At 38.4% G+C, this 19661-nt stretch overlaps 1 protein-coding gene across 5 annotated transcripts in view; it reads left to right on the forward strand.

The window, feature by feature from the left end:
• Positions 1-1514: 1514 nt before the first annotated feature.
• LOC129749959 (locomotion-related protein Hikaru genki-like) overlaps positions 1515-19661 on the forward strand; it is a 114658-nt gene continuing 96511 nt past the window's right edge. For 2 of the 5 annotated variants that reach the window (XM_055745110.1, XM_055745109.1), the window contains exon 1: positions 1521-1732. The gene's annotated coding sequence lies outside the window, so the exon portion shown is untranslated. Of the gene's footprint in view, positions 1733-19661 lie in introns of all 5 variants that reach the window. The other 3 variants (XM_055745112.1, XM_055745113.1, XM_055745111.1) reach the window with 3 other exon arrangements.

Raw genomic sequence — 19661 nt, forward strand, 5'->3', positions numbered from 1 at the left:
CGGAAAAATGCTAATGGCGTTCAGTTCGGTCTGGTCCCGACCATATGTACTATTTAAAAACAAATCTGTTTCCTTTTATTTTCTAAATAAGCTAAATTTCAATAGATATTTAGGAAACAACTCAAACACCACAATTTTTGGGCCATTCTCACCCCACGCGAAGGTAGTTTATTAAAGACTCGCCGGAAGAAACCATCGATTTATTATTTTTATTCTTATTAATTTTGAATAATTTCGAATAATGAACAAAATACGCATTTTCAAAGATGAAAAGAATTTAAGAGATGATTTTGAATAATTTGGGAGTGCTGGTTCCTTATATGCAATGAGTCGTTATCTATCAGCTCGGGTTTTCAAGATTGGGTTTTGGATATCTGTAAAATTTTATTAGATGAATACAGGCACTTTTTTGACAAAACTATAGAACATTACAAATGTTTGTAAAATACAGGTTTCAATTCAATGATCAACTTTCTCCAAGACCACGAGTAATTTTTAATTTCCGTGGTGAATTTACTCAAAACTGATGAATTTTTAAGTTTCCATATCATTAAACCTAGAAGTGATAGACCAAATCAGACGAAATTATTTGAATTAAGGACCTCAAAATCTTCCAAAATCAATAATTGAAATATAGGCACAAAAACCAAAAGAAGGTACGTTACATAATTGAAATAAATAATAATAATAATAATAATAATAATAATAATAATAAAGGTTTACACTACAACTGACTGTTTGTTCTGAAATTCTGTGACTTTAGAGTTTATCAATTTCATGTTTTAAAGAACTCAAGTGAATTTGAAGATTTTAATGAAGTTCTTAACCGTTATTTAGAGTATTGCTACTGTCCATAAAATGTCAATAGTAATTAAAAAAATTGAAACGTAACCGCCATGAATAAGTTTTTTATATGATACTACTTTGAAGATTATCGTTCGAACAAAAGTTTGTTGAAATCTTACCTTATTCCTTGAAATTAAATAGTGTACATTTTAGTGGCTATTAGAAATAAATTATTAAAAAATATTTTGAAATCATTTTGATTTTTATTAATTTTATTTTCCCTAATACGGGCTTCAAAATCTTCCCTGTTCCATTATAGGTAAGTGTACATTTTTTTTACTCCTTCCATTCCAGGGAAAAAATGCGACTCCTTCTTTCAAGCATGAAAAAAAAAGAGCGGAACACATTTCAAACTCAGCGTGGTGAAAGAGAATGTTTTTGTTTTGATTCTACCAGACAGCGTGGCTCCAGAGAGTAGGAAAACCATCTGTACGACTGTCGAACACGTGGATTTTCGGCTGCCATTCTCTCGGGCGTGGAGAGCAAGTTTACAATACCGGGTGATCGAAATCCTCATTCGTTTTGTTTTGATTCAGTTCGGGTGCCACGCGGAACGCATGACCGTTCTCTTACCTTTACTTCGGGGTCGAAATCTGAAGGGAGGATGCACACACAGCGGTTCTTGCAGCATCATCATCAACAGCATTCCATTTGAAGCGAAAGGTTTTCCTTGGACAAATTTTTCCAAATCAGTCTTCGGACAACTTTCGAGCGGTTGGGAAGCTTTCTTCCTCGGTTGGTTGGCTAGTGAAAAGTGCAAAACTTTGGGGGCTCACCGCAGAAAAAAAAGAAGGTTGGAGATGAAAGTGTTTTTTTTTGTGTTGGGAGGAAAAACTTTGAAGGTCCTTTTTGTTTGAAAAGGAATTGCGGTTAAGTTTGGTGAAAGGTAAGTGTTAGGGTTTAGATTGATGATCTCGTGCTTTGTTTGAAGAAGTTTTTTGTTGTGGAGAACTGAAGTTATCCAGGAATTCAGGTGAAAACCATTTTTCTCATTAAAGTGTCAGTGCCAGACAACAAGAGCTTCCATGCACAATCATGGTGCTAAAGTTCTGTGCAAATTGAGAAAGAAAAATTATCTACAAGAAAAGTGATTACATAAACTGTATTTGCCCAAACGATTTGCTGCCGTAGAACAACTTAGAACTTTGCAGAAGTTTGTGTTTTGTGTGTAGTCTAATCAGTATGCAGAGCACACACATCGTCTGGCGAATGCAGAACGGAACGTATCGGAGCTTCAGATTCAATGTTAGTTCAGTCAGAGACGCAATTCAGGCAGGATTGGAAAAATGATAAATCGAGTTATTTTTGTGGGGAGGTCTCGTTCCAGTCGGGAATTTTGTGTTGTACTCGCAAGGGTAGTGTTCGAGAAGAAAGCTCCCATTATTGTGGGGTGTGGGAAACGATGCGCATGTACTGGAAAAACAGCATCCCTGTGATTTGGAGTCTGTAGCTAGGGATGCTTGAATGTTGATACTTTTATACTTGTGGAGAGATTTTGAGTGTTTTTTTTATTGCTAAATCATAATTCGATTATTAAATTTTTCACAAATTTTGTATCAGTTAACTGTTTGTTTTAAGTATGTATTCAGAAGCACATTTTTTTCTCTGATTTCTAGATTTCTCTAGCATCCCTAGAAAACCTTGTATGTCCTCATGTTATTTATATGGGTTCTTACCATTTATCTTTTCAATAACATCATGTGAATTCAAATTCTGTGAATTAATCTTCCGGTATTTTTTTTTTGCTGTCCATATTGGCAGCCGAATCTGTCAAGGATAGAATGTGCAGCCATAAATTGAGGAAAGTTGATTAAATCAAAATATGCATTGAACTGCGAACTGAAACATTTTAATCTGTGTATATTCTATAGCATTTATGGGCATAAATATTTATCTAAGAAATTAAGTTTGATTAATATTGATAAGGCTATGCTATCACTGGATTATGAAAACTGTTCGTTTTGCACAATTGTAATATGAAAATTGAAATCGATCTTATTATTAGTATTACTTTTTTTTATTTATTTTTCACAGTCTTAGACGACTTAATATCATTCAGACTGATTTCTTAATCAATGCTTTAGACTAGTTTAACTTATATTAGAATCGAAACGAACAAAAACTTTATTAAACAATTTACATTATATGTCGAATGGGCTGTAAAATTTGTTTCTTCCATTGTTAATTATTCTTAGAGGCTCAAAATTCCGTAGGAAGTGAGATGGAACATGTCACTCTCTACGGAATTCGGAGTCTATACAGGCATTTCGACCCTAAACAATTTCTAACATTTTAGCTAAAATTGAAAGACATTGATGATCACACTCTTCGGCAGTTAGTACTGTGATCATAAACATTTCAAAATGGTGGCTCCAGAGACGATCATTTCAATCAGTTATGAGTTCCAGCTTTCGTTGCTTCCATTATTTCATTTGCTATAAAAAATTCCGGATAAATTTAAGAAACTTTAAATTTTGTAGTTGAAAACATATGGATAATAAATCACTTTGAGCTAATTTAGAACAGTTCCTATTTTTTAAATTAAAAATATCTATTTATATTTCGAGGAAAAATATTTTTGTCTATACCCAGAAAATAAAGATGTCGATGGACTAGACCAATGGTAAAACTAGTCACTCTGATTACTCTCTGGAGCCTCATTAAAAAGAAACCTAGTGATTTTAGGTTAAAATAATGATAATTATATCAAATTAAAGTTAAGGTAAACAATTTATAAAACACAATCACACATGCATCTCAATGAAACGCCATGCTTCCTCAAAGTGAACATTTTCAGGCTCGTGCAATTATCGAAATAACACATCCTGCTCTCTGGAGCCGCTCTTGAAAAATATCATTATACAATAAATTTTAAAAAAAATTAACATGGGTTTTCCAAACTTCAGCAAGGAAATATCAAAATGAAATTGACTAGAGCAGGGATGAGCAAAACGCGGCACTTGTTTGCAGTTTCATTTGTCCAAAAAACGTTCAGATTTTTTACTTTTTCGAGAATTTTTAGCATTTATTGTGTTCAAGTAAAGGCATAATTTTTTAATTTTGCTTAGCTTTTCTAACAAGGTTTTTTGTCTTTGGTACGGTTCTTTTACATGACTCTCGCGAATCAACACGTTTTGAGCGAAAATATTCCATGTTCTATACGCTATCGACGGAATTCATACCTCGTAAAAAAACTTTAGTGTTAATGCTATTTTATTTATTGACGGAATATTGAAGATTTTTTGTCCACATTACATTTTTGCTTATTATACATATTTAACCACCACTTCAAATTCAAATCCATGAAAGCTGATCGGCAGAGTCATCGAAAAATCACTCATCTACAGCTAGGCATTTTTAAGTCCGTTAGTGAGAACATAATTTTTTCGATATAGTTTTAGGATGAATATGCTCAGCAGTTAATTTTTTCCAACTTACTTACTTAATGATCCCGCGCCGATCCTCCGGTGCATAGGGCCGTGGTAAAAGACCTCCACTGTTGACGATCCGGAGCCAGCGACTTCACCTGGTCCCAGTCAAGATTCTCGTCGACAGTTCGGATTTCAGCGGCTAGGCTTCGCCGCCACGAGTTTCTGGGCCTGCCTCTTCTTCGATGACCTTCTGGATTCCAGTCAAGCGCCTCTCTGCAAATCTCGTTTTCATCTTTTCGCAGCGTGTGCCCAATCCATCTCCACTTACGTTCCCGAATCTCGATTTCTAGCGCCCTTTGATGACACCGGCGATGTAGTTCCTCATTCGAGATCCAGTTGCCAGGCCACCAAGCGCGGATGATGTTCCGCAGGCAGCGGTTTACAAATACTTGCAGTTTTCGCGTCGTCACCGCATATGTGCACCAAGTTTCGCACCCGTACAGCAATACGGATTTGACGTTTAAGTTAAAGATTCGGATTTTTGTTCGTAGAGAGATCTGGCGTGACCGCCAGATGTTTCGGAGACTCGCAAACGCAAATCGGGCCTTTCTGATCCGGGTTTCGATATCTTTTCTGGTACCACCATCAGGCGTTATCTGGCTACCAAGATACTGGAAGCACTCCACTTTCTCAACTTGTTGCCCAGCTACCATGAAACTGGAGGGATTTCCTGTGTTGATCTCCATCGACTTGGTCTTTCCGACATTGACTTTGAGACCTGCTGCCTTGGAACTTTCGGTGAGGTCGTCGAGTTTGCTCTGCATGTCCGGTTGTGTTTGGGCGAGAAAAACAATATCGTCAGCCAGGTCAAGGTCGTTCAGTTGCTCCATTGTTAAAGGATTCCACGGCAATCCTCGGTTCGGTGCACAGTCGATCGATCCAGTCAGAATCTCATCCATTACGATGAGGAAAAGTAGCGGTGATAAGATACATCCTTGTCTCACTCCAGCAGTTACCGGGATTGGTTCGGACAAGACACCATCGTGCAAGACCTTGCATGAAAATGCCTCGTATTGTGCTTCGATGAGATGGACTAGTTTCTCTGGGACCCCTCGTCGCCTTAGAGCCGCCCAGATGTTTTCATGATTAAGTCGGTCGAATGCTTTTTCGAAATCAACGAACACCAGCAGAAGAGAGTCCTGGAATTTGTTCCAGTATTATTCGTAGCGTTGTGATGTGGTCCACACATGATCGTCCGGATCGGAATCCAGCTTGTTGCCGTCGGAGTGTAGCGTCGATTTTCTCCTGGATCCTGTTCAGGATCACTTTGCAGAGTACTTTGAGGGTTGTACAGATCAACGTTATGCCTCGCCAGTTACCGCACTCTGTCAGGTCTCCTTTCTTCGGGACCTTTACGAGGATACCTTGCATCCAGTCGGCCGGGAATGTTGCAGTATCCCAAATGTCAGCGAAAAGACGGTGCAACATTTGTGCTGACAGGGCAGGGTCGGCTTTCAGCATTTCAGCAGGGATGCAATCGATCCCAGGTGCTTTGTTGGATTTCATGTTTTTGATTGCCGCTTCTATTTCAGCCAGCGAGGGCGCTTCCGAGTTGACGCCATTTATGCGACTTACTGCTGGCGCTTCAAGCTGCGGGTTCTGTTGGCCATCGCTATTCGTGACTCGGAAGAGTTGTTCGAAGTGCTCAGTCCATCGTTTGAGCTGATCTGTTCGATCGGTCAATAACTGACCTGCTCGGTCTTTCAGCGGCATTCTTGCATTAGTCCTTGCACCACTGAGGCGGCGAGAAATGTCATAAAGTAATCGGATATCTCCATTGGCGGCGGCTCTTTCCCCCTCTTCGGCTAGGGAGTTTGTCCAGGCTCTCTTGTCTCGTCTACAAGCTCGTTTAACTACCTTTTCCAGCTCCGCATATCGTAAGCGGGCGGCTGCTTTGGCTAGGGTTACCATATACCGCGACACGAAAAAGAGTACATTAAGATCATTTATCCAAAAGTCAAGAGAAACGTTAAATAGTAGAACCGCGCTTATCCGAACTCTAGTTTTCTGAGGTCTCGCATTATCCCAGTCATCAGGTTGACCCAAGATCCTTATATTTCTCGGATTTTCCGCCCGGATGGTATGCAGAAGGATGTACAGTAGAACACCGCTTACCCAAGGTAATCGGGAGAGGGACCACTTCGGATCAGTGAAACCTCGGATGAACCGAAATACATTGACATACCCTTATCCTTTTGCTCTGGTTTTGCATATCATTCAGGCGCAAAGCTTGGTTCTTAAAAACGTGGATTTTATTCTACTATATAACCGACGTTTCTAGCAAGTTTTAACTTGCCAAAAACATTAATTATATCCATTTTTTTGGAATTTAACCAAATAAGGTAATTCTTCCTCAAGATTTAATACCTTAACAAAATATCGTGATTATGAAACACATTTGTATATGGACTTTGGATGAAAATGGTTGTTCGGATAAGCAGGGTTCAACTACACATTTATCGTGCTATCTCAGGCACCGAGATATTTAAATACAATAAAAAAAACTTTTAATGTCTTGGAGGTTATGTGACTTACATGACAATTACATGTTCCTTTTAAAATATTCTTCTACTATACCTTAATTTTGAGCATATTGTCTTCTGCTTGCATACTCAAAGGCGCTTTTCGCGCTCATTGTTTATAAAGATTTAAAATGTGTAGGATTATTACAACAAAATGTCAAAATAATTTGTTGTAAGCTGTATTCCTTTCGTATTTTTGCAAAAGATGTGAAACAACTTCATAAAATGGAAGAAATATGTTGGTTTTTCTGATCAAATGTCTTTCAACAAAAAAAAGAGTACATTTGGTAAAATTTCACAAAAAGAAGAGTACGCCCATTTCTCGATCGAAAAAGAGTACATGTACTCTTAAAAGAGTACGTATGGTAACCCTAGCTTTGGCTGACCCGGTACATGCCTGCTCAATTCCGACTTTCGCCTTTCTCCGATCATCGACCATCCTCCAAGTTTCATCCGACATCCATTCACTTCTTCTTCCACAAACTTTACCGAGAGTACAATGGCTCGTCGTGATAAAGGCATTCTTGATTCCACACCACTGTTCTTCGACTGTTCCGTCTGTCGGCAGCTCCGAGGCTCGGGATTCTAGCTGTTCAACGTATGCCCTTTTCACCTCTGGATTCTCCAACCGGCGGACGTCGTATCGACACCCGACTTTCTCCTCGCGTCGTTGGACACGCGCAACTCTCAGTCGTATCTCGCCGAGGACGAGGTGATGGTCAGATGCAATGTCTGCGCTTCGCTTGTTGCGGACATCAAGAAGGCTCCTTCTCCATTTTCGGCTGATGCAGATGTGGTCAATTTGATTTTCTGTTCGGCCATCTCGGGATACCCAAGTGACCTTATGTGCTGGTCGATGGGGGAAGAGCGATCCACCGATCACCATGTTGTTATTGCCACAAAATTCTACAAACAGCTCTCCGTTTTCGCTCATCTGTCCTAGGCCATGGCGCCCCATGATGCGCTCAAGGTCTTGATTGTCGGAGCCAATCTTTGCGTTGAAGTCGCCCAAATGGATTTGAATGTCACCCTTCGGAATTCTCTCCACCACGCTGTTCAGTTGACTGTAAAACTGCTCTTTCTCCTGCAAATCGGCAACGTCAGTTGGCGCATAACACTGGACCATTGTAAGGTTTCTAACCCGTGTTCTAAATCTGGCTACGATTATTCTTTCGTTTATCGGTTCCCATCTAATGAGGGCCGCGTAGGCCTGCGGGCTTAACAGGAAACCAACTCCTCGTTCCCGAGTAGCATGTTCTCCTCGTATGCCAGAGTAAAGCAGGACTTGCCCGGATTGTGTCTTGTGTTCTCCAGTATTAGGCCAACGGACTTCGCTCAGTCCCAGAATTTCAAGCTTGAGGCGGCTAGCCTCTCTAGCCAGTTGTTCCAGTTTGCCTTGTTGGGCAAGGGTTAAAACATTCCAAGTTCCAATTCGTGTCCGTGTTTTCATGCTAAAAGTCGTCGCCAAAGTTCCAGATCGGTCATTTCTTTTGGATTCCGTAACAATTTATGAATCGGGAGCAGTAGGTTGTTAGCCTAAAGTCCCTATCCCGCGATGGGGCTGCCATCTTGGACTTAGCTGGCGGGAGCCGCATTTCATAAATTCAGCCGCTTGCTGCAAGACAGACGCTGTTTGAGCCGCCCCTGACCTGGAGAACAGACGCTCGGTTGTTGTTGCACGCCGCCCCTGACCTGGGGAACAGACACGTGCGGCCACCTTCTCAGTCTGCATGCGACCAAAGCATCCACCGGGGTTGGGTACCCGATCTCCGCTTAGGTTACTCGCACCCCAGCCGGCACCGCGGGGAGGTAGAGATAGGAGTTGTGAATAAGAGGTGATATGACCACTATGGGGTCTCGTGTTGCACATTATCCACCGTTTACCAGCCAACAAGCATTTTTTCCAACATTGAATTATTTCATTTAATTCGGAAAATTACTTGTTCTGTTATCTCCCAAAAAGGTTAAAATAAAACCATAAAAATTTATTTATTGTTTTAATTTTTCAATAATAAAGACTGGGAGTTTTACGATTTCAGATTCATTATCAACATGACTAAACATCGAAGTCACCAAAAAAAAATTCTGAATTCTCAACAAAAACAATATTTTTTGTTCTGAGATTCGACCCAAAATTTTTTTTAGAAAATTTCATAGAATAATCTTGCCAAACATCGATAAATTAAGTCTTTTTCTTGAAAATAGGCAATCGACATTAACATAGTTATAAGATTTTCATGAATCAGCTATAATCCCACTAGCTTTCAAATAAAATTCATGGAAAAAAAATCTGTTTAAAAAAATTCCCAAATCAAGAATGTAAAGTCTAACTTTGACGAAGTTTATACAAATATTTGTGTAGTTATGATTTTTTTGTGATTGAAAAAAAATCGCTCAAAATGCAGCAATGTAATGTTCTTTGAAACAGGTTTTTCAACGTTTGTAGAAAAAAACTTGCCATCGAGGACAAAATTTGAATTATGAAAAAACTTTTCAAAAATGGGCTCAGCAAAAAGATTTTTAGTCTACAAATTTAATGAAAATTCAACGTCAACGCTGAGAAGACAGTGATTTACTAAAAAATATTTTTCTCTCAACAAGTCCTAAAAGTTTGCACTGTGATTTAGCTCCATACCTCCAGTTTAAACTGAAGTGAAGACAAATAGCAGCATCAGTTCGAACAAAAAAAAAGTTTCTCCTAGAAAAGGGTTTAAACATTTTTCGAACCACAAAAAATTTCAAGGTCTTTCTGTGGTTCAAAAAAGGTTAGAATTTTGGTTTTAACAAAAAAGTGAAACAAAAGATGTTTTTGTTTGCAAGAAAGATCAGTGGAAAAATTCAAATCGATTAAAAATTATCAAGATTCAGTTAGGGGAGGAGCGGGCTATATGCGCCTATTAGGCAGAATACTGATTTAATCAAACATTACATCGAATATGAGTACAAAAACTATATACACATGAGCAGACATCTGTTTTCTATACATAGGAGTTTTTTTTTTGTTTGAATCTCCTTCCGTTTTTGAGGAATTGATTTTATTATCACTGTTGTCAAAATTACCGAACCTCAAAACGTGCTGGTTAAACGCGCCTATTTTTGTTTTAGGTAAAAATTTTGTTTTTTGGAAATATTTCCGTATAATTTCATTGGAAATGCTAGAAACTGATAATTTTCATACGACAAAGCTGAAGTTTTATACAAATCTATGGCTTTTATAACTTTATGGAATAAATAAAATTTAGAGTTGCCATAATATGGAGGAATTTCATTCCTAAGATAAATTTTATCAAATCTGTTTTGAGATCTTCGATTTGCTCTTACGATGTTAATTAGAGCTTGGATTTGAAGTTTAAATGATAAAAATCATATATTTATTCTATTTAACCTGTTATGATAGGGTAGCGGCATTTTACAAACATGATGGGAGCAAACAAAAACACTCTCTTATACCACTTTCCCACCATTATGAAACATTTATAAAAGCTTAAATTTGTTTAACTTCTAAGGTTCATTTGAATAAGAAACAAAAACCATCCAACTTTTTGTTTTGAGCTTCTTTGCGTAGAATTTTTAAAAGTCAAAATATTACATCAAAAGATATCAAAATTTTGTATAAATTTTCAAATTTTTTTGGATGGTTTATTCATAAATTTCTGTTTTGCCTTATGTTCAAAGCGTATCACCCTCAAAATGCATTGATTAGATATGGTGTCTTGTCAGCTATTTCGTCAAACGGCCGTAGGCGCAACCTTTCCCCTACTGGGCGTGCGGGGTGACAATGGGCCAAAAAACGTAGTTTTAGAATTATTTTCCCAATATCTCTCCTTATTCAACTAACAATGCAATGACAATGCATAAATGTTCGCAATTGGCGAAGGTGTAAGTGCGCACAATATTGTTGAAAAGCATTGATTTTTGGAAAAGTAATGAGCAAATGAAAATTGACCCATAGTCACCCCTTAGTAGTTTTCAGTTCAAATAAAGTCTGCTTCATTTAATATTGGAACAAATTCTTTTGCTCATTGTGGCGCTCCTAGTGGACGGATTTGGAAACTTTTTTCACCCACGTGTCGGGAAATTCATTACCTTTCACCATGTATTTATGTCATAACACCAAACGATAGCATTTTGTAAACAACCGCCATGGAAGCCGAACGGAGAGATCAAATTGTGCACAGTTTTCTTGAAAATCTATTGTTGTCGGCATCGAAGCTAGCTAAACAGCTTAAAATGCTCAGAAATACCGTATGGCGTGTTATCAAGCAGTACAAGGAAACATTGACGACGGCTCGGAAGCCGCATTCGAAGCGTCGGAGTGGAACTGTCGACCGGAAACTGCGTGGGAAAGTCATCAAGGCCGTCAAGAGGAATCTCAATCTTTCAGACCGCGATTTGGCCAATAAGTTCCAGGCCGCTCACAGTACGGTGCGACGAATTCGTCTCCGGGAAGGAATAAGGTCATTCCGAGCCAGCAAACAGCCAAATCGGACGCTGAAGCAGAACAATGTGGCCAGAATCCGTGCTCGAAAGCTGTACGACCAAGTGCTGACCAAGTTCGACGGATATATTCTGATGGACGATGAGACCTACGTGAAGGCGGACTTTGGGCAAATCCCAGGTCAAAAATTTTATTTGGCGACGGCTCGGGGGGATGTACCTGCAAAATTTAAGTTCGTGTTTGCGGATAAATTCGCCCGCAAGTACATGATTTGGCAGGGGATATGCAGTTGTGGACAGAAAACCAAAGTCTTTCTCACTGACAAGACAATGACATCAGAAGTCTACAAAAAAGAATGCCTACAGAAACGGATGCTGCCGTTTATTCGTGCCCTCGACCGTCCAGTAATGTTTTGGCCGGACCTCGCAAGCTGCCATTACAGCAAAACGGTTATGGAATGGTACGCAACGAACGGGGTCAGCGTAATACTGCCCCCAAACTGCCCCCAGTTCCGGCCGATAGAGAAATACTGGGCAATCACGAAGCGTAGGCTTAAGGCAAAGGGAAAACTTGTTAGGAACATGACTCAAATGAAGAACTGGTGGAATCAAATCGCCAAAACGGTGGACGAAAAGGGTGTGCGCCGCCTAATGTACCGTATTACGGGAAAAGTACGAGAATTTCTTCGAAACAGCAATGAATATTTTTTTAATTTTTTTTTTATGAAAGAGTAAAGAAAATGCTACATTTGTATGAAAAACAAATTATGAATTCGTTAATAAATGACTGAACTACACGCAATTGTTTGTGTTCCAATATTAAATGAAGCAGACTTTAGTTTTAAATTTAAACTCGATTAGAGTTTTTTTTTATTATGTATTCTATTTTGACCTACTTTGTGTATAAAAAGTAAACGGAAATAAAATGCATCATTTCAATTTAATGTAAGTTGATTTACAATTTTTTTTAGATTCAAATTAAACCCTGTCTAGATAACCAAAAATCAAAGTTTCTGGAGCCATCAATAAAAAACACACATAAAAATTCATTAGGCATTCTTGAATAACTTATTTAAACCGCTTTTGTTTAGGTTAAAACCGTGGGGGAGTATGGGGATGCTTGATTCTTTTTTTCTCATTTTCTTCATAGATTTTTGTGAAAAAAAAAAATTCAGAGCCGTCTTCGCATTTTCTGACAGCGTGTAATTTCAAGTTTATATGCTGCAAAAGTTAGATTGAACCATGAACCCGTAGATGAACTAGAAGAGCGTTTTCGTGGGACTAAAAAAATTGTGATATTTTGAAATTTAAAGGAGGATTGATCTTTTAATCAGGGTGCCCTAAGCTTTGGAAAAAATCATGCAAAATCGAAAGATTAAAATTCCATTGACTTTTTTTGGTCATATAAGTTTTTATTTTACAGTTTATAAGTGTCTGATAAAGAAAAATCTAAAAGTTTGTCTATTATACTATTCTCCCTTTAAAAACCTACATAAAGGCGCAATTTTCTAATTCTTTGATAAAGGGACTTTTTTTAGTTCTTTTATAAGGAAACTAGCTATACGGTGCGCTTTGCTGCTCCTGCCAAAAATCAATCAAATGTGTGTAAATAACTTTAGGTTACTTGTTCATTATTTCGAATTAAATTTCAATATCTTCACAATGAGAGCTGCAACTTGAAATAAGAACACAAAGAAGATTAATGTTCTTTTTTTCCAAAACATGATCAAAAATTTGATTTAATCATTGTTTTAAATCTGAAATTAAAAATTCATTTGCCACTCCCTTCCAAAGTGGGGAGAGGAAAATAAATGTTACATTTGGCTCCATTTACTTGATAACTTTTCGTGTTAGTTATGTGCAAAAAATGAATAAGATCCTACCTTTCCTTCTCCTGTTGATCATCTGAAATCAGGAGGGGTATTAAATTATCATAAAAAACATTTTGTGTACACAAAACCCTTACACGTAAAATATGATTCCTTTTGCTTGACTATTTTACAAACTAAGCGAAAAGCATGCATGGGAGTCACATCTCCCATCCCCATCTCTACACTGTATGGAATCCCTCCTTCAAACAAAAAAAAAAGGAACTTTTCTTGTACTTGAATACTATTTTCTGTCAAGGTTTTTTTCCAATTGCGAAACTTCCCTCTCCCTTTCTTACCCCATAAAATGAGAAAAGAGGTTTCAAGTAACTGTTGAATCATTTTATCATACAAATTCATACCCATATAATACTCTATTTTTGCCACAAGGTAGTAAAGTGTCATAAATAAAACCAAAAAAAAAATTCTCTACCCTGTGAAATTTTATTCCATTTGTTTGATAAGCTCTTGAATGATTAGATAAAAGACGTATTGCGTATGATATATTTCTTGTATCTAAATTCGTTACCATCTGGTCGATTAGATCTCGAGTTTCGCAAAAAAATGTATGGGAGCTTCCTTTTCCCCTCTTCCTATTGCTCTAGTGAAAGGAGGGAAGAGCATTAAATAATCACTGAAAAAATTTGTACCCAAAAACCGTCTGTTAAATTTGAATAATAAGTTCTCGAGTGATCCCCAACCATTGTTGAAAGCCTCCCTTCCCATTTCCCTCTTCCCATTGGAGAGAGGAAGAGGTACCAAGTCATAAAAAATAACATTCTCGTGCCCTAATCCTTTACCATGTAAACTTTGGTTGCATTTCTTCAATAAGTTCTCGAGTTGTCCAAAAAAATGTATAGGAGTCTCCCTTCTCATTTCCTATATCTCCAATGAAAAGAATGGAGGGGTTTAAAATAATCATGAAGCCATTTCTCGTATCACATTCTCTCTCATACCAAATTTGGTTCCATTTCCTTGATTAGATATCAAATGTTGCAAAAAGTTGTAAGAGAGCCCCTTCTTTTTCCTATCTCCTAACTGAAAGTTGAAGAGTTGTACCCAATATCAGTAGAAACCTATTTTGTTCTCCACCTACATACAGTATTCTCGAGACATGCAAATTATACAGGAGCCTCACTCTTCCTAACAACTCACTGGAAGGGAAGACGGATGACAAAGATTCACGGAAAAATTTATCGTACCTCTATCAAAACTCTGATGTTCTGGAACGAACGAGCTCCGTTGAACCACCCTAACACCAGAAAAGGCCCAGTAGCAACATGGCGATGCTGCGCGCATTAACGGCGGTAATGCGCGCCAAAATCATCGGTTTTCCTCGGACACGAAGAGGTTTTTCCGAAGGATCGAGCCACCGTCGATCCTTGACTCGGACTCTTTTCCCAGCCAACCACCATCGGAGACGGACTACAGTAACAAATTCAGCGGCCCATGGGGCCTGAGTTAGAGGCCTCAGTGGCCAGTGTCGGAGGTCCAAAGGGACCAAATTGTATCGGAAAATTTATAGTTTGTAATTAGAGTCAAATCGAAGTAATACAGTCCACTATTTGTAATGTTGTTTGAATGAGTGAGTTTTTTTTTATTCTACAAAGAAAATCTGATGCTATCGATCCTAGCCATCAGGGGTGATCCTGAACATGGTCCTTCGAGCCGGATCATAAATCAGCGGGTAGCATCAGTAAGTACGCACGGTATGGTATGTATGAAAGTGTGAAAGAGAAAGTGTGAGAGCAATGTTATGAACTTCATCGAGCGGTTGTTTTCAAAAGAGTAGTTTTCAGTCCAACGAATTCGATTTTGGCTATGAAAGCCTTACCAAAACTGATGAGAGTATGTACGAGCACGAGAGCATATCAAATCCCAATAGTGGAATAAAATTCGTGTCTACTTTTCCGCGTCAATCATCCACCAAATAAAGTTCGTGTCCACCATATCCATCATCATTCATCGTCGTTAAATGATAATTCTCCGAATCATCTCGCCTACCTTCACATTCGCTCCTTGAATCAATTTGTTTCGCTTCATGTTAGTCAGACAAAATTCGTTTAAAGGAAAATAACAAGATCGGTACCCACAACATCACTAATCCTATCGGATTCCAAGAGTAAAACAAAATAAAATAATAAAAAGAAATGACATTTTGAAATCTACCACAATGTGCTATAATTTGTAAACCATGGTTCATCAAAGTTGTTCTAAAGTGTTAAGCAACTGCTGAAAGTATTTCAATTCAGTTTCATCAAAAATGATAATTCAAGAAAAAGTGTATTACACGTGCTCGCAGAGGTTATTGGATACTCTAAACTAGATGAATTCGTTTTATTGTCCAGAAAAATATCATTTAAATAAGATTCATAAGGATTCTTGTCTTGAAACATCCACAATCTTTGAACGCTTCACCACAGATTTACAGAATCCATCTTTGAATACTATAAAATGATGGAACAGAATGGAAAACGATATTGCAGAGAAATGTCAATAACAAAAATGAAATGGTAAGAAAGAACGATGAAAAAACGGTGTGCTTTCAGTGATTTCGGATGGTGAAACGCGAGTTGTTATTATTGGTCCAAAGGTTGTTTGGTGTACCGTGTATGGACGATAGATTCTCCCCTGCAAGTGTCAGTCATTTTTTCACTTTGGACAGATGATTGGATTATAGCCACTTTAACTCGTGCAGCATTAATCAGCCGGATCAAAAAGATACGAAAATACCAACATGTTCCGAAACAGTCATTGATCTGGGCTAGCATTGCGCGGAAATATCATCGTGATTGCTAGAAAAACGAGCACTGGGAATGAAATCAGGTAAAGCCTTGTAGTATCTTTGAATTTTATGCATTTCACCACGCAAAACATCCTACATTAGTTAAATTCGAAGTTCTTCATAAGATATTCCAGCGAACTTCTGTAACTTTATCAGAACTCCAGCATTTTATTGGAGGAAACAAATCAGATATGTTTTTTTTTTCGGATACAAAAAGTGCATAATGCAATATTCTTCTAATCTAAGATTATGCCACTTTATCATTCGCGATAACACTGCTTGCAGTCAAAAATTGGTTTCAGCTAAACGAAAAGCATTCATATTCATGGGATAAATGGTTCATGATTTGAACAGGATCCTGCTCAGTAAATCTTGTGTGGTTTAATATCCAGGTCTCCTCCGAGTACATCTTCCTACTATTGGAATCCTTGTCGTGGATATTAAAAGAACAGTTGTGTTACGTGAAAACGAAATTTCTCCCAAAACAAACTCCGTCTCTTCCTTCATCACACTTGGAATTGAGAGTTCATTCAGCTTTTGGACGTACCTTTGTTTCATGTAATTTCAAGGCTATTTCTATTGTATCGTGTAACGAGTAAATGTACATCCATTCTATCTCCTAGCTGAATAATGTGTCGGTTATGTCTAAGTTTAAAGGGGCGTGAGCCAGGTTCGCCTAAATTACACAAGAGCAACATTTTTGGATATATTTTTTTTTACTTTTCCTTCCCTTACGTCTATTCGCTCATTCAGAAAATCATTCAGAACGCTTATACGCTAATTCAACAATCAGACAGTCATTCATAATTTTCGGAAAACGGTTGGGTTCAAGTCAGTAAACGGTCAGAAAATCATTCAGTATAGAGGGGCCTGAACACAGTAAATCAGGTGCGCCTCGAATAAGTCAGCAAACCATTCAGACTATCAGAACACCATTCAGTATAGAGGAGCCTGAGCACAGCGGATCAGGTTCACCTCGAAAATGTCAGAAAATCATTCAGTTTTTTGTGAGTCAAATGGATTCATATTCGGTATCAATCGGCAAACCATTCATATTTTTCGGGAACCAGTTGGGTTCAAATCGGTCTAAAAATCATTCGGAGACACAGTCAGTCATTTGAAGTCGGTCAGCAAATCATTCAGATATTCACTTTGTAATACACATACAATTTACACTGAACATCATTGGGGAAAACTCATAAAGGGAACCAAACGGGGTTCCATTCGGTAATAATTCAATTGGAAAATCAATCATTTGGTCATCAATCGGTATTAACATTCGGAAATGTTCGGAGTAGGCGTTGGAATTCGTTTTACGGTTAACCTGATCGCGGGATCAGGATGTTCATATGACGGTTACTTCTGCTGTGTCATTTCTGCTTCAATCGGGCATGGCAATACCAGGGCTTTCCAGCGCGCCTCCGAATACACAAATTACTTACGGAAGTTTTTAGTGCATTCACTCCGCCATCAGGAGTTATCGGGAATCCAAGGGATTCAATTATTCGGTATCAGTCGGTTATATCATTCGGTACACTTCAGAGTTGCGTTGGATTTCGGTTTTCGGTTAGTCTGATCGACGGGATCAGAACTAGCATTTGGCGGTCTCTCATCAAGCATCATCCTGGATTAAGTACCAGGACTCTCTAACGCAACTCTGCATCACACACACATCACTTACACACACAATCAATCAATTGGAATGAAGCTATCAGAGTCTGAGTCATTGAAGATACGGTTTGACTATTGGTCGAGAATTGGTATGTCAGTCTGACTTTTGTCAGAGCGGTTCATTCGGTACTTTGTTAGAAACTCATTCAGCTACCCAGTCAGTAACCCATTCAGAAAGCCATTTAGCTACCCATTTAGAAAAACGGTCAGTGAAAATTGTTGGAAACCCATTCAGAAACACGTTCAGAAAAACATTCAGAAAATCAGTCTGAGAATATTGTTGGAAAATCATTCAGTATTGGTTGTCGGATAAATATTTTGAGAAAAGTCAGCAATTCATTCAGAATACCTGTCAGAAATAAGTTGGAAAGAAATGTATGTTGAGTCAGTTTTTATGTTAGTTGTATGTCAGTTATAAAGTCTGAGTATGTGTCGGAAGAGCTTGGGAACTTGATTGTTCGGCTTATGTCAGTTTTTTGAAAGTCAGAGAGCTTGGAAAGCTCAGAGTTTGAACAGTCAGAAAGGCATTCGGAATCAAGTCAGAGCATGAGTTGGAATCACAACGCTGGTCGTGGCAAAGGCCAGCGCACGCTCAGAGAGGTTAAGTATTCTGAAATATCAGACAAAATTTGAAGAGTGATACTTCCTTTCCCAAGCTATCAGGCACCTACCAAGATTACCATCGGACGAAGGCGGACAACCAGAGAGGTTGCAATCAAAAAGGGCAATAGGCAACAGCATAGGCGAGGTCGAAAGCGATGTGGGTCAACGGCGGGCGGCACATCATAGCAACGAGCGCAGGTCATCGGTGTGATCGAAGCCAAAACGAGGGTCGAAGTACATCATCAGCGGTTGGCCCAACAAGGAAGGTGTTGAAATGCATCCGTTCCGTCACCTTTCAAGGCGGGCGGCATGTTCTGGAGCGAACGAGCTCCGTTGAACCACCCTAACACCCGAAAAGGCCCAGTAGCAACATGGCGATGCTGCGCGCATTAACGGCGGTAATGCGCGCCAAAATCATCGGTTTTCCTCGGACACGAAGAGGTTTTTCCGAAGGATCGAGCCACCGTCGATCCTTGACTCGGACTCTTTTCCCAGCCAACCACCACCGGAGACGGACTACAGTAACAAATTCAGCGGCCCATGGGGCCTGAGTTAGAGGCCTCAGTGGCCAGTGTCGGAGGTCCAAAGGGACCAAATTGTATCGGAAAATTTATAGTTTGTAATTAGAGTCAAATCGAAGTAATACAGTCCACTATTTGTAATGTTGTTTGAATGAGTGAGTTTTTTTTTATTCTACAAAGAAAATCTGATGCTATCGATCCTAGCCATCAGGGGTGATCCTGAACATCTGATTTAATCTCATGCCAAAATTGGTTCCATTTGCTCGATGTTTTCTTCAGATATACAAAAAAAATGGAAGCCCCCCTCCCGCTCCCGCAATAATTTTTTTTAAATATTTCTTGTAAAATTGTAAGTGAACCCCCTTTTCTCCTTCCTATCTCCCTACTGGAAAAAGAGTGGAGTCTCAAACAATCACAGAAATATCTCTCGTTCCGAAAGTATCTGAGTCTATAGGCAACAGACAGACAGACAGACAGACAGAAATTCATTTTTATATAAATTGTGTGCTTAGGAGTGGTCAACATAAATTCAGAAGAAAAATATATCTTTTTGGACTCGAGGGATCCAAGATACATATTGGAAAAAAATTTATTAAAAAAATGAGAGTGTACTATTGCTTTGAAAATATGGCATTATGACGTTCGTATTACACTCTAATGATCAATATATTGGAATCAATACTTTTATTATAATTTTTTCGTGTGGCATACATTTTTAAGTGATAAAAAAGATCTTCAAGTCACATTTTCTTAGATTTTTCAAACAAAATGCAATAACTTGAAAAATAATTTTTTCGATTTTTTTTAAATGAAAGGTATGTTGTTTTAGCGACTGATTTTGACCTATGATTTTTCACGAATATACGAATACACAAAAATCAAAACAAATTATGTTTGTATGTTGTTTAAGTATTTTGGCATTTAAAGTTTTTGTATTAAATCGTAACTTTAGAAAATTTACTAAAAAGCTTAAAGGT

This window comes from Uranotaenia lowii, chromosome 2, assembly GCF_029784155.1.
Source record: "Uranotaenia lowii strain MFRU-FL chromosome 2, ASM2978415v1, whole genome shotgun sequence".
Taxonomy (NCBI): Eukaryota; Metazoa; Arthropoda; class Insecta; order Diptera; family Culicidae; genus Uranotaenia; species Uranotaenia lowii.